This window comes from Vulpes vulpes, chromosome 15 (assembly GCF_048418805.1).
Source record: "Vulpes vulpes isolate BD-2025 chromosome 15, VulVul3, whole genome shotgun sequence".
NCBI lineage: Eukaryota > Metazoa > Chordata > Mammalia > Carnivora > Canidae > Vulpes > Vulpes vulpes.
Window position 1 is genome coordinate 25,311,337 of NC_132794.1, and position 17,769 is coordinate 25,329,105.

Here is a 17,769-nt window from a genome sequence, read left to right on the forward strand (position 1 = left end):
ACACACACACACACATAGACTCCATTAAAAAAATCCAAATATAAATTAGTGCCTCTTCTGAACCAGGAATTATAGGGTGTACAGAAATGAATAATTCATAGGCACAATCTCAGTGTCTGTGAATTCAGAAATTAACTGGGGGTGAGGTGGAGGTAGTAAAGAGACATATAAAAAGTTAATGGCAGTACAATCCTGTAAGAACTTGCATCTAGAGATGAGCAGTGTGGTGTTTAATCTGAGGAAGATCCACTCTGGATAAGTTGAAGGCAGGCATAAGAACACAGAGGAAAGCACCACGTACCTTGGTTAATTTTCCTGGCTTTCGTGTTCACAGAGTCATTTCAAGAGTAAACCTGTGCCATTTTACACAGAGGTTCGCATTCCACACCTGGTGCTTAACTAAAATGAAACAGACATAGCCACAGAATGGCAAGAGTAGAGATGCCAAGAGAAATGGGTGACACAGATCTGAATAAAGTTCAAGATGCTCAGACCACTGTAGGGTGTATTAGTTTGCTAGGGCTGCCATAACAAAGTGCCACTGACAGAGTGGTTTAAACAATAGCAAGTTATTGTCTCCTAGTTCTCGAGGCTAGAAGTCTAAGATCAAGACAGTGGTGGGGTTGGTTTCTTCTAAAGGCTTTTCTCCTTGGCTTATAGAGGGCTGTCTTCCTCTGATGTCTTCGCAAGGTCCACCCTCTGTGTATCTGTGTTTTAACCCCCTCTTCTTATTAAGACACCACAAATTGCCTCATTTTACCTTGATGATCTCTTTAGGCATCTTATCTCCAATTATTGTCACATTCTCAGGTACTGGGGGGTTAGGGTTTGACAAAGATTCTCGCCTTGACCAAACTTTGATCAGCTCTTCTGAGCTCTCTTTTCCACTAGGCCTGACATCGGGCTCCCATGTCCTTCCTTGTAGACTATTTCTAGCAAGAATCCTGCTAAGTCAGTCTAACAAGAAATGCCCATCTCTGATCACCCTCAATATCTGATCGGATTCCCCATCACCACCTTCCCCCAGATGATATCTCATCACCCTGGCCTAACTTCAGCAAAAATCCGGTCAGGTTTGTTTAGACAGAATCCTCCCTTACCTATAATATTTCCTCTTAGTAATTCTCTGTCCACTGATCCCCAACCCTGCTTCGTGGTTATAAATTTCTATTTTTCTGTATATTCAAAGTTGAGCCCAATCTCTCTCCCCTCCTACAAAACTCCACTGTCCTGGTCCCTGTACCTACTGTGGTATCCCACCTGAATAAATCCTGCCTTAGTTTTTCTTAACAAGTGCCATGAGTAATTTTCTCTTTAACAGACTTCAACATATGAACTTTGGAGGGGAAAAAAATTCAGCCATAACATAGGGTCTCAAAACTTTGAGGAAGGCATAGTAAGGAAGCTCCAGCTATGAATTCCTCCTTCAGGAAGTGGGGGAGGGGGGACGCCTGAGTGGCTCAGCTGTTGAGTGTCTGCCTTCAGCTCTGCCTTCAGCTCAGGACGTGATCCTGGAGACCCAGGATCATGTCCCACACCAGGCTCCCTGCATGGAGCCTGCTTCTCTCTCTGCCTCTGTCTCTGCCTCTCTCTGTCTCTCATGAATAAATGAATAAAACCTTAAAAAAAAAAAAAAGGAAGTGGGGAGGATGGAAAGAAGAGGAGAGAGAAGGAGAAGGGGAGAGGGAGAGAGAAAAAGAGCTTTTAGAATTCCCTAGGAAGACATCAATTGGTTGGGGAAATGAAACTCTTCATTGGGGAGTAAGGAGGGGAGAATGGGACAAAGTTTTTTAACCTATAGGACCACATTTCTATGTGGTTTAAGAAAAATAAGCTCAAGGAAAAAACAAAACTAACAATTGCTGCAACATTCTACTATATGTATCTTATGGCAATTGAAACTCCCACTATTCCACCACCAAAGAAGCATTTTTGTAATTATTACCAATTATTGATTGCCCACTAGTTTAGCCCAACAGAAGCTAAGGGCAAGAGCCCTAGAGTCAGGCAACATTGCATTTGAGTTCCAGCTCTACCACTTACCATGGGACCTGGAATAATTCAACTTCTTTGTGCTTCATTTTTTTCATCTGGAAAATCTGAATGACAGTCTTCCTTGGAGAGTTCAAGTGAGGATTACATGAGATAGTAAAGACTATTGTTATTTATTACTATTATTTTTAGGGACTTTATAGAGTAGGTATTTTAATATATTTTATCTATTTTAATCTTCTATAAAAATCCTATGAGATATATATATAATATATATATTATATATATATAATGAGATATATATATATACATATATAATATATATATAATCATCAGCCCCACTGCTTCCTAGTATCTCACCTACCCCTGCTGTCACTGCAGACAATTTCCATGAGGAGATTCATGAAAGATTTGTTCCTTAAAATGGATGGTAAGAGAAGCTTCAAGATCAGTTCCTTCCTCTCTTCTTTGGATGGTACATTCTATCGAGTAGCTGCTCTTCTGGCACAGTTCCTATGACAACCTCTCTCTGGGATATTTTTCTGTTCAGCCATAGTACTTGTGGCTCTTCTTGTTACAAAAAGAAGAAGAAAGAAAAGAAAAGAAAATCCATCAAATAAAGCCTTACATAAAAGGCTTTGTTAATGGGGAATCTCATAAAGGAGCCATGAAGCTACATCAACCAAGGCAGTAAATTGCTTTAAACTGTTTTTGTTTAAATGTTATAAAGCCCATATACACTCACTCTCTCCAGCACAATAATTAAGAACACATACAATTACATCTCATAGTTACCAGTATAGAGCAAAGCAGAAGTACAGTTTCATTTTGATGTTGAAGCTTTTAAAAACGCTTTTTCATGATATTTCTCTTGGTTTTATTGTTTCTTGTAATTTCCTTTACAGTACTGCAGGATATAAACATTAGGAGCTCTGTGTGAACAATTTAACTCTCATCTACCTATATCCTAGGGATCAGTTAACATATGAGGTGGCCAAATAGAATTAACATCCTAAGAACTGGCCAGTGGCATTCAGAAGTATTTTTGTCAAAACCAACTTCAGGGGTGCCTGGGTGGCTCAGTGGATTAAGCCGTCTGCCTTGTGGCTCAGGTCTTGATCTCAGGGTCCTGGGATTGAGCTCTGCATTCAGCTCCTTGTTCTGTGGGGAGTCTGCTTTTCCCTCTTGCTTTCCCCCTGCTTGTGCTTTCTCTCAAACAAATAAATTCTTAAAAAAACAAAACAACAAAAAAACAAACAAACAAAATTTAAGAAGCTCTATTACTGAGTGTGTTTAGGAAAGAATTTCTAATGGGTAAAATTAGTGGAATTTAAGTTACATGATTGTGAGGACTTAGGCACCTCCATCTTTGCAGGAATAATATATATATAAGTATCCATTCAGGTGAGTAGTTCATACCAGGGGGACAGCTGCTATGGTCCTGCACCTCTCCCATGGGTGGATAATCCTATCATCTGATCTGACCAAAAGGCCTGACCCTCCCTCCAGCAGAACATGCCTGTCTTCATCTTGCAGACAGCCTTTCATGAAGAGACTGGTCTCACTGTGTCAAGGGTTGAGACTGAAAATATTCCAAGAATACACAGGCTGTCCGATTATTTTGTATCTGCTTGCTAGCAAATATTTGTTTGCATAGAACAAAGTGGTCTGAAATGTGCTTTTGCTACAAGTGTCTCATAAAAAAGTAGCGGAGCAGAACAGTCCCCCTCCCCCAAACACTGGGGAGTTTCCATAAAGTTCAAAATTACCTGACATTCGGGGATCCCTGGGTGGCTCAGCAGTTTAGCACCCGCCTTGGGCCCAGGGCGTGATCCTGGAGTCCCGGGATCAAGTCCCATGTCAGGCTCCCTGCATGAAGCCTGCTTCTCCCTCTGCCTGTGTCTCTGCCTCTCTCTCTCTCTCTCTCTCTCTCTCTCTTTCTCTGTTGTCTCTCATGAATAAATAAATAAAATCTTTAAAAAAAAATGACCTGACATTCGTGGAACAGAAAACTGGGTTGAGTTGATTCAACTTCTCATATTCTATTCTGCAACACATACCTCAAAATAATCTGGTATACCTGAATTTCCTCCTGCCACACTCTTATTTGTCATCATTGATGAGCTCATTGATCTTTATATAAGTGTAGTCTACTGGTCAGAATATCATCTTCCAGCAATGTAGGAATACTCTTGTTTTCATAACCATCATTCAGGTACTAAGTCACAAATCCTCATGCTAGCTCCCAGAATCTTTTTTTTTTTTTCTTCTAAATAGACTTAGAGGAGTTTTAGGTTCACAGCATAAGTGAGTGGAAGGTACTCAGATTTCCCATTACCCTCTCACATATACACAGCCTCCCCCACTATCAAAATCCCCCACCTGATTGGCCCATTTGTTACAACTAGTGAACCTACACTGACACATCATTATTGTCTAAAGTTCATAGTAGACATCAGGGTTCACTCCTGGTGATACACACACACACACACACACACACACACACACACACGTTTTAAGTAGGATTACCACTCAGCACAGAGACCAATATGGGTCTTGAACTCACGACCCCAAGATCAAGACCGGAGCTAAGATCAACAGTTGGATGCTTCACCGGGTATTGTATATTTGATGGATTTTGACAAATGTATAATAATAACATGTATCCATCAGTCCAGTATCATACTGAGTAGTTTCAATCACCTAAAGTCCTCTGTGTTCTGCCTTTTCATCTTCCCTTTCCCTTATTCCATGGCAATCACTGATCTTTTTATTGTCTCTATATTTTTGCCTTTTCCAGAATGTCATATAGTAGGAATCACACAGTATGTAGCCTTCTCAGATTGGCTTCTTTCTTGCATTTAAGGCTCCTCCCTGTCTCTTCCTAGCTTGATAACTCATTCTATTTTACTGCTGAATAATATTCCATTGACTGGATAGACCAGTCTGTTGATCTATTCACCTATGAAAGGACATCTTGGTTGCTTCCAAATTTGGGCAATTATAAATAAAGCTGCTATAAACATTCGTGTGTGCAGGTTTTTGTATAGACATAAATTTTCAGCTCCTTTGAGTAAATACTAAGGAGTGTTATTGCTGAATCATATGGTAAGAGTATGATTAGTTTTATAAGAAACCACCAAACTGTCTTCCAAAGTGGCTGTACCATTTTGTATTCCCACCAGCAATGAACGAGAGAGTTCCTGTTGCTCTGTATGCTCACCAGTATTTGTTTGTTGTCAGTGTTCTGTATTTTGGGCATTCTAATACATGTATAATTTTAGCTCATTAGTGTTTTAATTTACATTTCCCTGGTGACATATGAAGTAGAGCATCTTTTCATATGCTTATTTGCTAACTGTATATCTTCTTTGGTGAGATGTCTTTCACATCTTTTTAAATCAGGTTGTTCATTTTTTATCGCTGAGTTTTAAAAGTTCTTTGTATATTTTGGATAACAGCTCTTTTTCAGATGTATCTTTTGTAAAGATTTTCTCCCAAGCTATGGCTTGTCTTGACATTGTCTTGACCAGGCTCATTTTTAATGTAGTAAAAACATGCATATTTGTTCATGCATTGGATTTATTCACTCTTTCATTCATTCAACATGTATTAAGCACCTGCTAAGTATGAGGCCTTGTGCCAAGCATGCAGAAGGCAGGGGTAACCAACAGAGGCATTGAGTTGCATTTGCTTCTAAGCCATAAAAATTCACATTTTAAATCCTGCAAGTTGTATTCCACCCTTTGTGATTTATCCTCTAAAATATTGCAGAGCCTGTTCTTCTCCTCTTTATTCCCATAGGCTACCCTGATTATTCTCCTTATCATGGTAGATATTCACACCTAACTAGCCTCATTTTTCAATGAGAAAAATTCCTTCCAATTCCAAATTGTAGGTGACAATTATTCTCTTAAAATTTAAATACAATCAGGCTATATTTTTGGTTAGAAAAGCAGGTGTAACCTACAGCTGAAATGGATATCAGTTTAATTCCACAACACTGGAGTATAAGAAACATCACTTCTCTGAAATAGTCAAATTATGCTGAGCTTTCTTCTACTTAGTTGGTGAGAAAGTCAATTTCAGTCTTTTTATTAGGCTCATTCTTTCCACCAAGAAACTTCTGAAATTTACAAGGATCTCACACACTGCATTCAAGAATGAGCCCTCTGATCTTAGTCTACAACTTCATTACTGACCTTCACCTTGACTATATCCAGATGGTCCTGTGAAAGTAAGTAACGTGCAGTCTAGCTCTTTAGAAAAAGTTTTTGCCCAGCAATATGAAAGTCTCTGAAATGAGGTACTTGAGTGGCTTAGTTCATTAAGCCTCTGACTCTTGATTTCGGCTCAGGTCATGATCTCAAGGTTCTGGGATCGAGCACCACACAGGGCTCCTTGCTCAGCAGGGAGTCTGCTTCTCCCTCACCCCTCTGCCTCCCTACTCATGCTCTCCTTCTCTCTCTCAAATAAATAAAATAATTTTTTTTAATTTCACACTTGAAAAAAGCCTTTGAAACAAGAAAAAACAAAACTTAATCACGTCTTAATCACCTTCATTGAGAAGAAATAAAAATACATAAAACAAGAAAAACAAAACACTAGCTAACATTTCAAATTATCCTGCTCATGGAGAGTCCAAACATATGTCCATAGTGTTGCTATAAGACATATCTACACTTCCCAATTTCACTTTAATCCCAAAGTGTGCTGGAGCAGGTTCACATCAGCTCATAAGAGTCAAGTGTTAAATTTTCAGGAATGTTGTGAGCCAGTTATTTAACACATCTATTATTAAAAATTAAATTATATTAATCTCATTTCCTCTCCCCTCCTACCTCCCTAAAGAGTACCCCCATCCCCATGTGAGCTCCCAAAACACTTTAAAAGTACTTGTATTACAATGAATCTGACACTGTTCCTAATTGTTTTCATTAAAATATCATCCAGATTATCAGCTTACCAGTAAGATTTTTTTATTTGTATTTGTCTTCCTTGTTCCTAGTAGAGGGCCTGGCACATGGTAGGAATTCACTTACTGCTTGGTGAGTGAGTGAGGGAGTGATTCAGAGGTTAAACTAACCTATTCTCTTCCTGATATGTTGGGATCAGCCCTCTCTCTATGCAGCAGCACTCAGTTTCCTAGATTAAGCTCTGCATGCACAGAAGCCTGAGTCCTTCTATTCTTTAATCAGCCACCACAGGAAAAGATTGGTTTCCCTCCACAAGAGATGACTTTCATTCTCCAAGTCTTTTATTCTGGGGGAGGGTTAAAATGCAGAGGAAACATAAGTAGTAAAGAAATAAAGAACCTCTAACGATTCCCTGAGGTACAGAAAGTAGATTAAAAGCACCGTATCCGTATTTAAGGCCCTGTGGTGCATGAGCCTGAAGTGGAAAGTCCATGTGGCTGGTTGGTAAACCAGTGCAGGGCTCTCTTTAGCCCAAATGACATTTTGGAAGCAGGAAGTGGATTTGGTAAAAACTATGAGCACAACTGATATGGTAGCATTTTTGGGTGGGTTGATAGATGGACAAATGAGTCAGGAGGATTACTCATTGCATAGATACACCTGGAAAACATTCCTTTCATCCTTTAGAAAGAGTGTGATGAATATTTTGGAAAATCCATGACAGAAATGTGTCAAAGACCAAAAAAACAAAGATTGAAAATGATCGCTTATGATTTTAGACTATGCAACCCCAAGAACAGAACTGCTTGACCTAATTTCTGATTCCACAAACAGCTTTGGGGAAATTGTCATTGCTTTGCCCTAGTCTTCCCAGAACAAGAACCAAACGTCCCCAAGGATACCAAATGACACCACCCCACCACCACCACCACTAAGCTGGCACTGGCAAAGACGTAGGCTATTTGCAGAGAGCACGCCGCCTCTGCTGTGAGTGGGCAGTAAACTACCAGGGAGATTCATGCTGCTTGCCTGGAGACCGGGTTGCTAGGTACCTCTGAAGTAGTGAGATCGAGAGGTGTACATTATTTCCCCCACACTTCTTATTTTACACTGTGACAGTTGTAGCCTGGAAACAGAAGCAAAGAAAAGCATCTATAGTGTTAAGAATAATGGCCAGCCAAGTGCCCTGTGGGGCAGAAGGAACAGGGTTGAGGCTTTTATCAGGAGTAGAAGGAAAAAGTAATGTGATTTGGTTTCATCATAATTGCTTAAGCAGCCTGGGTGAGAACTAATTGTGAGTTCATCTGGCTCCAGAGAAACCCCACCTCTTCCCTTCTCCAGAATGGTACTAAAATATCAGCATTGCATCACCAGAAATCACTCCCATTGGTGGCCTTTCTTAAGGAGACCAGCATGCTCTGTCTCTCTGAAAGCCACTGGAATCTGTATAGACCTAGGAATTTAAATCTTTCCAAGCCAAATAAAATATTCCTGGCACTCACTTTTCATTTGAAAACTCAGAGTGCTTGCCCATTATTATATCATGGAGGAAGTGTTGATTTAAAAATGTGGGAGTGATGAAATGCAGAGAAGGAAATGAAGGGACAAGTTAAAGGCCCTACATCACTACTCAGCCCTGTCATTGTTGGACTCAGGAAGTCCTGGGTTTCAAGACCAGGCTGTTCACCGATAATATCTTGACACTCACTCATAGGTTTCTGTGGCCCTAAAGAGCCAAGTACTTTTGCTCAGAAAGTTGGTCACCTAATTCTCCAAAAAGCAAAGCTAACACTGGAAGTCATCAGCTACAGCTTGAATTTCATCTAGGTTAGTAGTCCAAATTACAAATCTAGATGAAAGCTAAGTGATGCTGCTATAATATGCTTATTTGGATTCTATGTGAAATTGGAGAATGAGCTAAATTGATATGCAGTGGTATATACAGTAGTAGAAATAACGTGAATTCAAATCCTGGGTTCAATCTGAGTTCAAATCTAGACTCTGATGCTTATGAAATACAGGCAAGTTACTTTCTCCGGAGTGTCAGATTACACTCAGAAATCAGATAAGAATAACAGTTCCTGGGGACCTGGGTGGCTCAGTGGTTGAGCATCTGCCTTTGGCTCAGATTGTGATTAGAGTTCTAAGATCAAGTCCCACATCAGGCTCCCCATAGGGACCCTGCTTCTCCCTCTGCCTATGTCTCTGCCTCTCTCTGTGTCTCTCATGAATAAATAAATAAAATCTTAAAAAAAAAAAAAAAAAGAATATCAGCTCCCTTTCAGGATCTATGAAGGATGAGAAATAATATATAAAGTATCTCCATGGTACTGGGAACAGAGGATGTACAAGATAAATGGTAGCACATTTCACGGTTCTACCTCATGATAAAAGGGCCTAATCTGAGTGGTTTTACATGTGCAGTACTGTGGGATTACAAAGACATTTCAAGCATGACTTGTGTCTTCTGAACTATGACAATTTAGTTGGATGTGGAGGGGACTGGGGGCTGGGGGGAAGTAAGGACCGTCTAAAGCAAGCAGCAACCAAACACTATAGAATGAAATTCTTAACTGTGTGGTACAAATCCGAGTTTATGGGAAAAAAAAAAAAAAGAACAATGCAGGTGGGGTGATGGCTTCAACCACTGAACAGAAAAACAAACACAACTGTGATTTGCCAACCACTAAGATTTACACAGAAATCAAATTGTAGATTTAACAAAAGCAGAAGACCAATCCACTGAGAAGAGGTTCATTTTAGTACCCAAAGGACATGCTAGCAAAACCAGCCAGCTCCATTTGCTCATGCCCCAAGGTCACAGTCCTGAAGAAGACTGGAGGACTTTGAAAGTTCTAAGCATGGACCTTGACTGGCCTCATCTGTGGAGGATAGAAGATGAGTGACCATCTTTATTTTGTAAGGAAAGACAGCTTCTAGTTAGAAAATGAGAAGCAGAAATAAATCATCCAACTTCATAAAAAGGTCCAAACTGATGGGAGTTTAAAATGTATTACTTTATAAAGTCAAAAGGCTTATTCTACCCATGACTCTGCTGATCTCCCTTGTTATATATTCTTTTAAATATATGTTGGGCTTATGCTCAATTCCATAACATGGATGAACAATAAACAGTACTTTATTTTCTGCAAATCATGGTAATCTGAATCTGCACCCCCACAAAAATCTAATCATTTTTGACCACCCTTCCTCGGTGGGAGATGAGGAAAGCAAACACAATGGTGCTGATTAGGTTATATCCATGCTTTATATTTTATATAGATTTGCCTAAATACCATATGAACTTTAATATAAGTGATGCTTTCTCCAAAAATTATCCCCAAAGAAATAAAAGCAATTGCCTTGTATGTGAGTCTTTACAAAGTCTCTCCTTTTATAGGAGGCCTATTCAATTAATTCAATTAATTCAAAAAGCTAATTGCATATTTCTGAATTGATGGTATAGTTTTTTCCAAATTTTTTCTTAGAGATAAAAATATATTATTTGAACCTGTAAAAAGTTTCTCCTAATATGGGAGACCTATTCAATTATCCTATTCAGTCTCAATCAGTGGAAGCCTAAAATGCTTATAGAAGTCAGCTTAGAGAGTTGATTTTTAAAAATGGGGGGGGGAGGGGAAAGCAAAAATATATTCCAAATTTGAAATTCCTACAGGTATGAATTCTAGGTAATCCTTTTCCCCAAATTAATATGTTGAAATCATAACCCACTAAGTGATGATATTAGGAGGTGGGGTGATTATCAGAGGTGATTAGGTCATGAGACCTATGTACACAAAAGCCTAGAAGTTTATTTTCTAGCAAACGAAGCCTTTTGTCAATGCGATTAGTGTTCTCACCAAACACCTAATCTGCCAGCACCTTGATCTTAGACTTCCCAGCCTCCAGAACTACAAGAAATAAATGCTGGTTGCTTAAGCCGGTCTATAGTACTTTTGTTAGAGCAGCTTGAATGGACAAAGATAACCCACATATGAAATAAACCAACTGTGGAATAAATATGGTGACTAAATGCACACATTTGTTTATATTCTTTTGAAACCCCACTAAAACATAGTAAATAATTTTTTAAGATATCAAATCATAAGGACAAAGAATGAGGAAAGACATGACATCAAAATTTGAAAGTAAGGATGATAAGTGAAAAGTAATTGATGTATCAGATCTGAGAGTGCTGGGTCCTAAGATGATGGTAGGAAAGCTGAGAGGCATTGGGCATCTGGCTGGCTCCGCTGGAAGAGCATGCAACTCTTGATCTCAGAGTTGTGACTTTGAGCCCCACATGGAATGTAGACTACTTAAATTAAAAAAAAAAAAAAAAAAAAAAAAAAAAAAAAAAAAAGGCTGACAAGCACTGATTACAAACAAGTTTTTGGGAACTAATGGCACTGGACAGCCCTGGAAATAGGACTGATGGTAGGGCAAAAAAGAAGACGCAGAGCCTCAGATCCTCTATTTAGGGGCACCTGGGTGGTGCAATTGGTTAAGTATCTGATTCTTGGTTTCAGCCACAGTCATGATCTCAAGGTTGTGAGATCGAGCACTGCATTGGGCTCCATGCTCAGCCGAGTCTGCTTGAGATTCTGTCTCTCTTCCTCTGCACCCCCATTTCCACCGTGTTCTCCTTCTCAAATAAATAAACACTCTTTTTTAAAAATCCCTGTTTAGGGCAGCCCGGATGGCTCAGCGGTTTAGCGCCACCTTCAGCCCAGGGCATGATCCTGGAGACCCAGGATCCCTGCATGGAGCCTGCTTCTCCCTCTGCCTGTGTCTCTGCCGCTCTCTCTCTCTCTCTCTCTCTCTCTCTCTCTCTCCTCTCTGTGTATTCTCATGAATAAATAAATAAAATATTTTTTAAAAAATCCACTATTTACCCAAAACAAACACAAAAGCCTAGAAGTTTATATTCTAGCAAAACTAAGCCAGAGAATTCTGGGAAAGTTGGAGGGCTGCAATACTATAAATAGAAAATTAAGGACAGGTGGACTTTGGCATATTGGGAATGAAAATTCATTCCTGCCCCTAGTCCTTTATCTCTGTCTGGCTCTCAGAATGGTAGCATTCAAAGCTGAACCTTCCAGGAAAAAGATCAAAGCTCTTTCTTTAATGAATCCAACCCAATTCACTAAGGAAAAAATTCAAAGAGAAACCATAGGCCTGTATTGTCCAATATAGTAGCCACTAGCCACTTGTAATGATTTACATTAAAATTCTGATTAATTAAATGAAGTAAAATTTAAGCATCAGTTCCTCAGTTGCACTAGCCACATTTCATGTGACTGACAGCATGGTTAGTGGTTAGGATACTGGACAATGTACATGCAGAATATGTCCATCATGTAATAAAATTTTATCAGATAGCACTCTTCTAGTCAGATCTCCCTACCAACAATCTCCACTACCACACTCAAGAGTGCCACACTCTTAAATATGTGCAAACACAAAGGACCACCAGATACATACATAAGACATCTTTAATAAAAAAAACAGAACCCAGTCACAGTATAAGCAAACTGGAAGAACCAGACAATAAAGAGAGAAGAAAACATCTTATTACTAATATCTTCATGGTGGTAAGAGAAGATACTCTTTCAAAGAAAAACGTATAGCCTGTTTTAAAAAAAAAACAGTAAATACATATAAGATACTAGAAATTTTAAAAATACACTGGCATAAATGAAAGACTCCATAAGTTTTAGAAGATAAAACTGGAGAAATCTCTCAGAAAGCAGAGCCAAAAAAGATAAAGAATGGAAAAGGGGAAAAAAATGAGAAAAGTAGAGGACAAGTTCACAAGTTCGACATTCAGATGAAAGGAGTTCCCAAGAAACAGGACAGAGAAAATGAGGGGAGAAAGTTACTTATGAAACATTTCAAGTGTATTTCCTAGAACAGAATGACCTAAGTATCCAGACTAAAAGAGAACCCAGCGTACCCAAGCAATGGCCGAGAACAAACCACACCAAAGCCATGGCATTGTGAAATCTTAAAACACTGGGACAAAGACAAGCTTCTGGGTGGCGGTTGAAGGGTAGATGGTCACCTAAAAAGATGGGAGAATGTGAATAGCTTTGGATTTCTCAACAGCACACTGGAAGTAGAAGAGCAACACCTTAAACATTCTGAGGGAAAATATTTCTCAACATAGATGTCTCTATTCAGCCAAACTATCAATTAAGTATGAGGAAAAATAAGGAGGTTTTCAGACATTCAGGGTATCAAAAACTTTGTATCACCTGCACCCTTTCTCAGATAGCCACTTAAAGGCTAAGTGTCACAGTGGGTAAAACCAAAAACAAGGAAGACATGAGACCGTCTGGAGATAGGAATTCTACAGGGGAGAGAGGTAGAAGAAATTATGGAACTCTGGCCAAGAGCAATTCCATGGTCACAGGTGTGGGGAGGCCCTGAGTATAGCCTTTCTAGATTAGGACAGGTTAGAGAGCTTCAGGGATATGCAATGCCAGAATACCTTACGTGTCTGAACATATCAAGAAGAGATTTAAACAACTGGCAGATGGGTTCTTTTTTTTAAGATTTTACTTATTTATTTTAGAGAGAGATAGCAAGAGAGGGAGTGAGAGAGAGGGAGGGAGTTGAGGGGGCAGGGCAGAGGGAGGGGGGAGAGAGAATCCCAAGCCCACCCATGCTGGGCATAGGGCCCCATGCAAGGTTCGATCCCACACAAAGATAATGACCTGAGGTGAAATCAAGAGTCAGAGGCTTAACTGACTGAACTACTCAGGCCCCTCAAGCAACTGGCAGACAGTTTCAATTAGAAATATATAGAAAACTAAATTTTTTTAAAATTTGAGGACAATTATTTAATCCAGGGAAAACACAGTTGTGAGTGGGAAGAATAATCATACTTATATAAATCACTGCATTCTATAAAGCATAGCTGTGAATACCATTTAGCATCATCATAATAATGCAATAATCTTGCTCTAATCCAAATCATGAAATAACTATGGTAGACACATGGGGAGGAAAAAAAAAAAAAAAAGAGGCATGTGATAGAGTGAGGTATAGGTATGAGGATTAAAGAAAAATCATCATCTGGGCCAGCCTGGGTGGCTCAACAGTTTAGCGCCGCCTTCAGCCCAGAGCCTGATCCTGGAGACCCGGGATCCAGTCCCATGTCGGGCTCCCTGCAGGGAGCCTGCTTCTCCCTCTGCCTGTGTCTCTGCATCTCTCTATGTGTCTCTCATGAATAAATAAATAAAATCTTAAAAAAAAAAAAGGAAAATTATCATCCGAAATGGGATATATTAATAGATAATGACTGAAATCCAAAAATCAAGAGAATAGTATTTACAAACTGGAAGGTCATATAACCAATAAAATAAAATAGCTGAAAGTGGCTGCTTCTGAGTAAAAAGAAATGGATGGAGAAATTAAGGATTGTATTTGTTGTTGGTGGTAGTGGTTTGTATTATTCTGTTGAGTTATATTATTATTTAAACTTTGTGCACCTAAAATTTTGATTTTTAAAAAATGGAGGGGAAAAAAGGCACAGGGAAGAAAAATCAAAACCTGCTGTCCAAGTATTGTATGAATAACTATCTGTGTCTCGGTGAAATTTTCCAATGATAGCATCATACTCAAATTTCCTTCACACCTAAAGTTGCCATCTTCTCATCTAAGCTTCCTATAGGTTTTCTGTTCTATGTCATGATTCCTGCTTCCAAATTCTTCCATTCAATTTTCCTATGGCCCTCCGCATGTTTCACCTGCCTGCATTTCTTGCTTAAAGATCTAAACCTAGGATTTTTAGATAGTCCTATATACTTAATCTATACCTCTAATTATAACAAAATCATTGGAAACCAGAAGAATGTCTTGTGCTTCTTTGAAAACCTAGCACCTGATTCTACTCTTGCAATAGTATGTACACATATAAATATTTCCTGGTGATAATTTATTGAACATAGATGATTTGATATAGTCACTTTGTACATGTCATCTACTTTAATGCTAAAACAACTGTGCAAGATGAGTTTAATAATTGCTATCCTGGGGATCCCTGGGTGGCTCCGCAGTTTAGTGCCTGCCTTTGGCCCAGGGAGTGATCCTGGAGCCCTGGGATTGAGCCCCAGGATGGAGTCCCACATCAAACTCCCTGCACGGAGCCTGCTTCTCCCTTTGCCTGTGTCTCTGCCTCCCTCTCTCCTTCTGTGTGTCTCTCATGAATAAATAAATAAAATCTTTTTTAAAAATTGCTATCTTACAGATGAAGTGGAGGGGAGATAAAGGGCAGTGAAAATCTCCCAACTCTGGGTGTAAGATATCACATTGCTTTATTTTGTTTAAATGCAATTGAGCAGCTTAGAGCAGCAAACAGTTGGCAGGAAATTCCATTTCAGTCATTTCTGGACTGAGCTCTTCCATTCACACTTCCAGGTAATACAAAGGTTGAGAATGGGGATGTCTTCTACACTCCAAATATTGAAAGAAAGGCTCACGGTCTCCACTAGTCTCCACTGATATGTTCACTGTTCAGGTCACATGATCTGTCCCTGAGGAAAGTTGTATTCACAACTTGACTGAGGGTCTCTGTCATCTCAAGTCCTGAGGCCAGGGTTCCTAAGAGCTCCTCTTCCCTATCCTCCTATAGCAATCCATCCAACTGGGAGTTAACAAGCAGGATCTGTGCTACCTTTTCTGGAAACCACCTAAATCCTCTTCCTCCTGCTGGACTCAAGGAATCGCTTGCCTATATCCAGTTCTATTTCTACCCCCAACACGTGCCCACCCTGCCAAAGCCCTAATCTTTCTTCTCATCCAGAGAAGAGAATGGGTCCTCATAATGGATCTAGTCTTTCAAAAGAAAAACAAAACAAAACAAAACAATAGGAATGAAGCTGTCCTCTGGCAACATCTGCTTTCCATTCAGCAACCCAGAGCCCCTGGGGCAAAGGAAAACAATAGTTTGGCTACTTTCTTGGAATGGGAAAGGGAAAAATACCTTTAGCAGTGAAAACAAAGATTTTTTTTTTTCTAATTATACACCAATAAAACAAAAGCCCTGCCTCTAATATAAATACACATATCATATACAATATAAATATAGAGAAGCAGATATTTGTATAATTATATTCGTAATACATACAGTTGAATGAATGCCTGTGTGAAAAGATTTTCACTGTAAAAGCAGTAACTTTTATTACAATGACCTTATTCTCCAGTCTTCTACTATTGCCTTTGAACCACATTCCAAACTCAGGGAAAAAACATGTTTATAAAACTGCAAAGGTCAAGGCCAGTAATGGAAATTGATTTTACATGCTCAGCAGAGTGTTTTTAAAACCATGGAACAGTCTAAAGGAAAAGAAATCTATTTAATTACTCGACAGTCTTTTGTAGTCCATTAAAAAGGCTCCACAAATGTCTACCTCTCCTGAACCAACTTAACATAAATCCCTCCCATTAAAGAAGCACTTCTTAGAAATTGCACAGAATGCACCCTTCTAAAGATGTGAAAAACTCCAGAGGATGAACTGAGAATAATGATTCCTACACGAAGACAAGCTATTAAATGTTTTAAATGAGGCTGAAATTTTCACTCAAAGCTCCTGCCCAATACCTGAGTAGCTGGTCCCTTTGAACCTGTATTTTTCTCCTTTCACTGTCTCTTTGATAAGATGATGAGGAAGAAATCAATAGCCTCTGTTTCAGGAGCAATTATGGTACATTTTTGCCTTTATTCTTTTTGAATGTCAGTCTATTGTGGTCAACACTGAAGTCTTTTTCCTACATTCCAAAGCAAATACATGGTAATTTGAAATATGATTTTACGTTAATTAAAACTGACTGCTTTTTAAATTCTTACATTTTAAATAGCAAATGAAGACCAAAATGGTATATATAAATTAGATTCAAGGAGCTGTATATCTGATTGACTACTTGGCTATACAAGCAAGTGTGCTTACCTTGGCAAGTCAATACTCAAATGAGTTTTCTGGGACAATTGTTCTTCAGCTAGGGGAGGGCAGACTGCAAGTTCTTCTAAAGATCACTGTGTTCAGGACCCCTGGGTGGCTCAGCGGTTGAGCGTCTGCCTTTGGGTCAGGGCATGATCCTGGAATCCTGGGATGGACTCCCACATCAGGCTCCCTGCATAGAGCCTACTTCTCCCTCTGCCTATGTCTCTGCCTCTCTGTGTGTGTCTCTCATGATTAATAAATAAAGTCTTTTAAAAAATCATTGTGTTCATTAGATCATTAATTGAATTAATTCCATTTAATTAGAGTTCTTGAATAAGCACATAGTCAAGCACTATTGTCTGGAAGTTTAGTAGTCTTTCTAGACAAGTCATAATTAATTAATTATGCATTAACTCTACAGTATCTATTTTAGGACAGCAACAGGGAAACCATGATAAATGGCTTGTGCTACCACTGCTCGTTTGAAACAAATTATATTTCAGATGCATTTATAGTGTTCTCTTATACTAACAGGACTTCACTATGTTATCATTGTTATGTCGAGGTAGGTTCTCATCGAAGGTATCTTCCACCTTTTTTTTTAACTGAAATTTAGCTTTCTCCTGTTTCCTTCCCTTGCAGTCCATTCCAGTGAGGGCTGCTTCCTTCTACAAGTCCTAAACCTACAAGCCATCCTGAAGCTTGGATGGCTCAGTGGTTGAGCATCTGCCTTTGGCTCAGGTTATGCTCCTGGGGGTCCTGGGATCTAGTTCCCTGCAGGGAGCCTGCTTCTCCCTCTGTCTATGTCCCTGCTTCTCTCTGTGTGTCTCTTCTGAATAAATAAATAAATTCTTAAAAAGAGAGAGAGAGCGAGAGATGCCATTTTCTTCTTCCAGACTGTGGTTTTCAGCTTT

At 39.3% G+C, this 17,769-nt stretch overlaps 1 long non-coding RNA gene across 7 annotated transcripts in view; it reads right to left on the reverse strand.

Annotated features, from left to right (window-relative positions):
- The window catches only part of LOC112917666 (uncharacterized), a 162,379-nt gene that overhangs the window by 112,297 nt on the left and 32,313 nt on the right, over positions 1–17,769 (reverse strand). For 3 of the 7 annotated variants that reach the window (XR_011997690.1, XR_011997688.1, XR_011997689.1), the window contains exon 1: positions 302–2,150. The exons of 3 other annotated variants lie outside the window; for them this stretch is intronic. This is a non-coding gene — a long non-coding RNA (uncharacterized lncRNA). Of the gene's footprint in view, positions 1–301; positions 2,151–2,356; positions 2,604–17,769 lie in introns of those variants that run through there. One more of the 7 variants, XR_011997694.1, reaches the window with a different exon arrangement.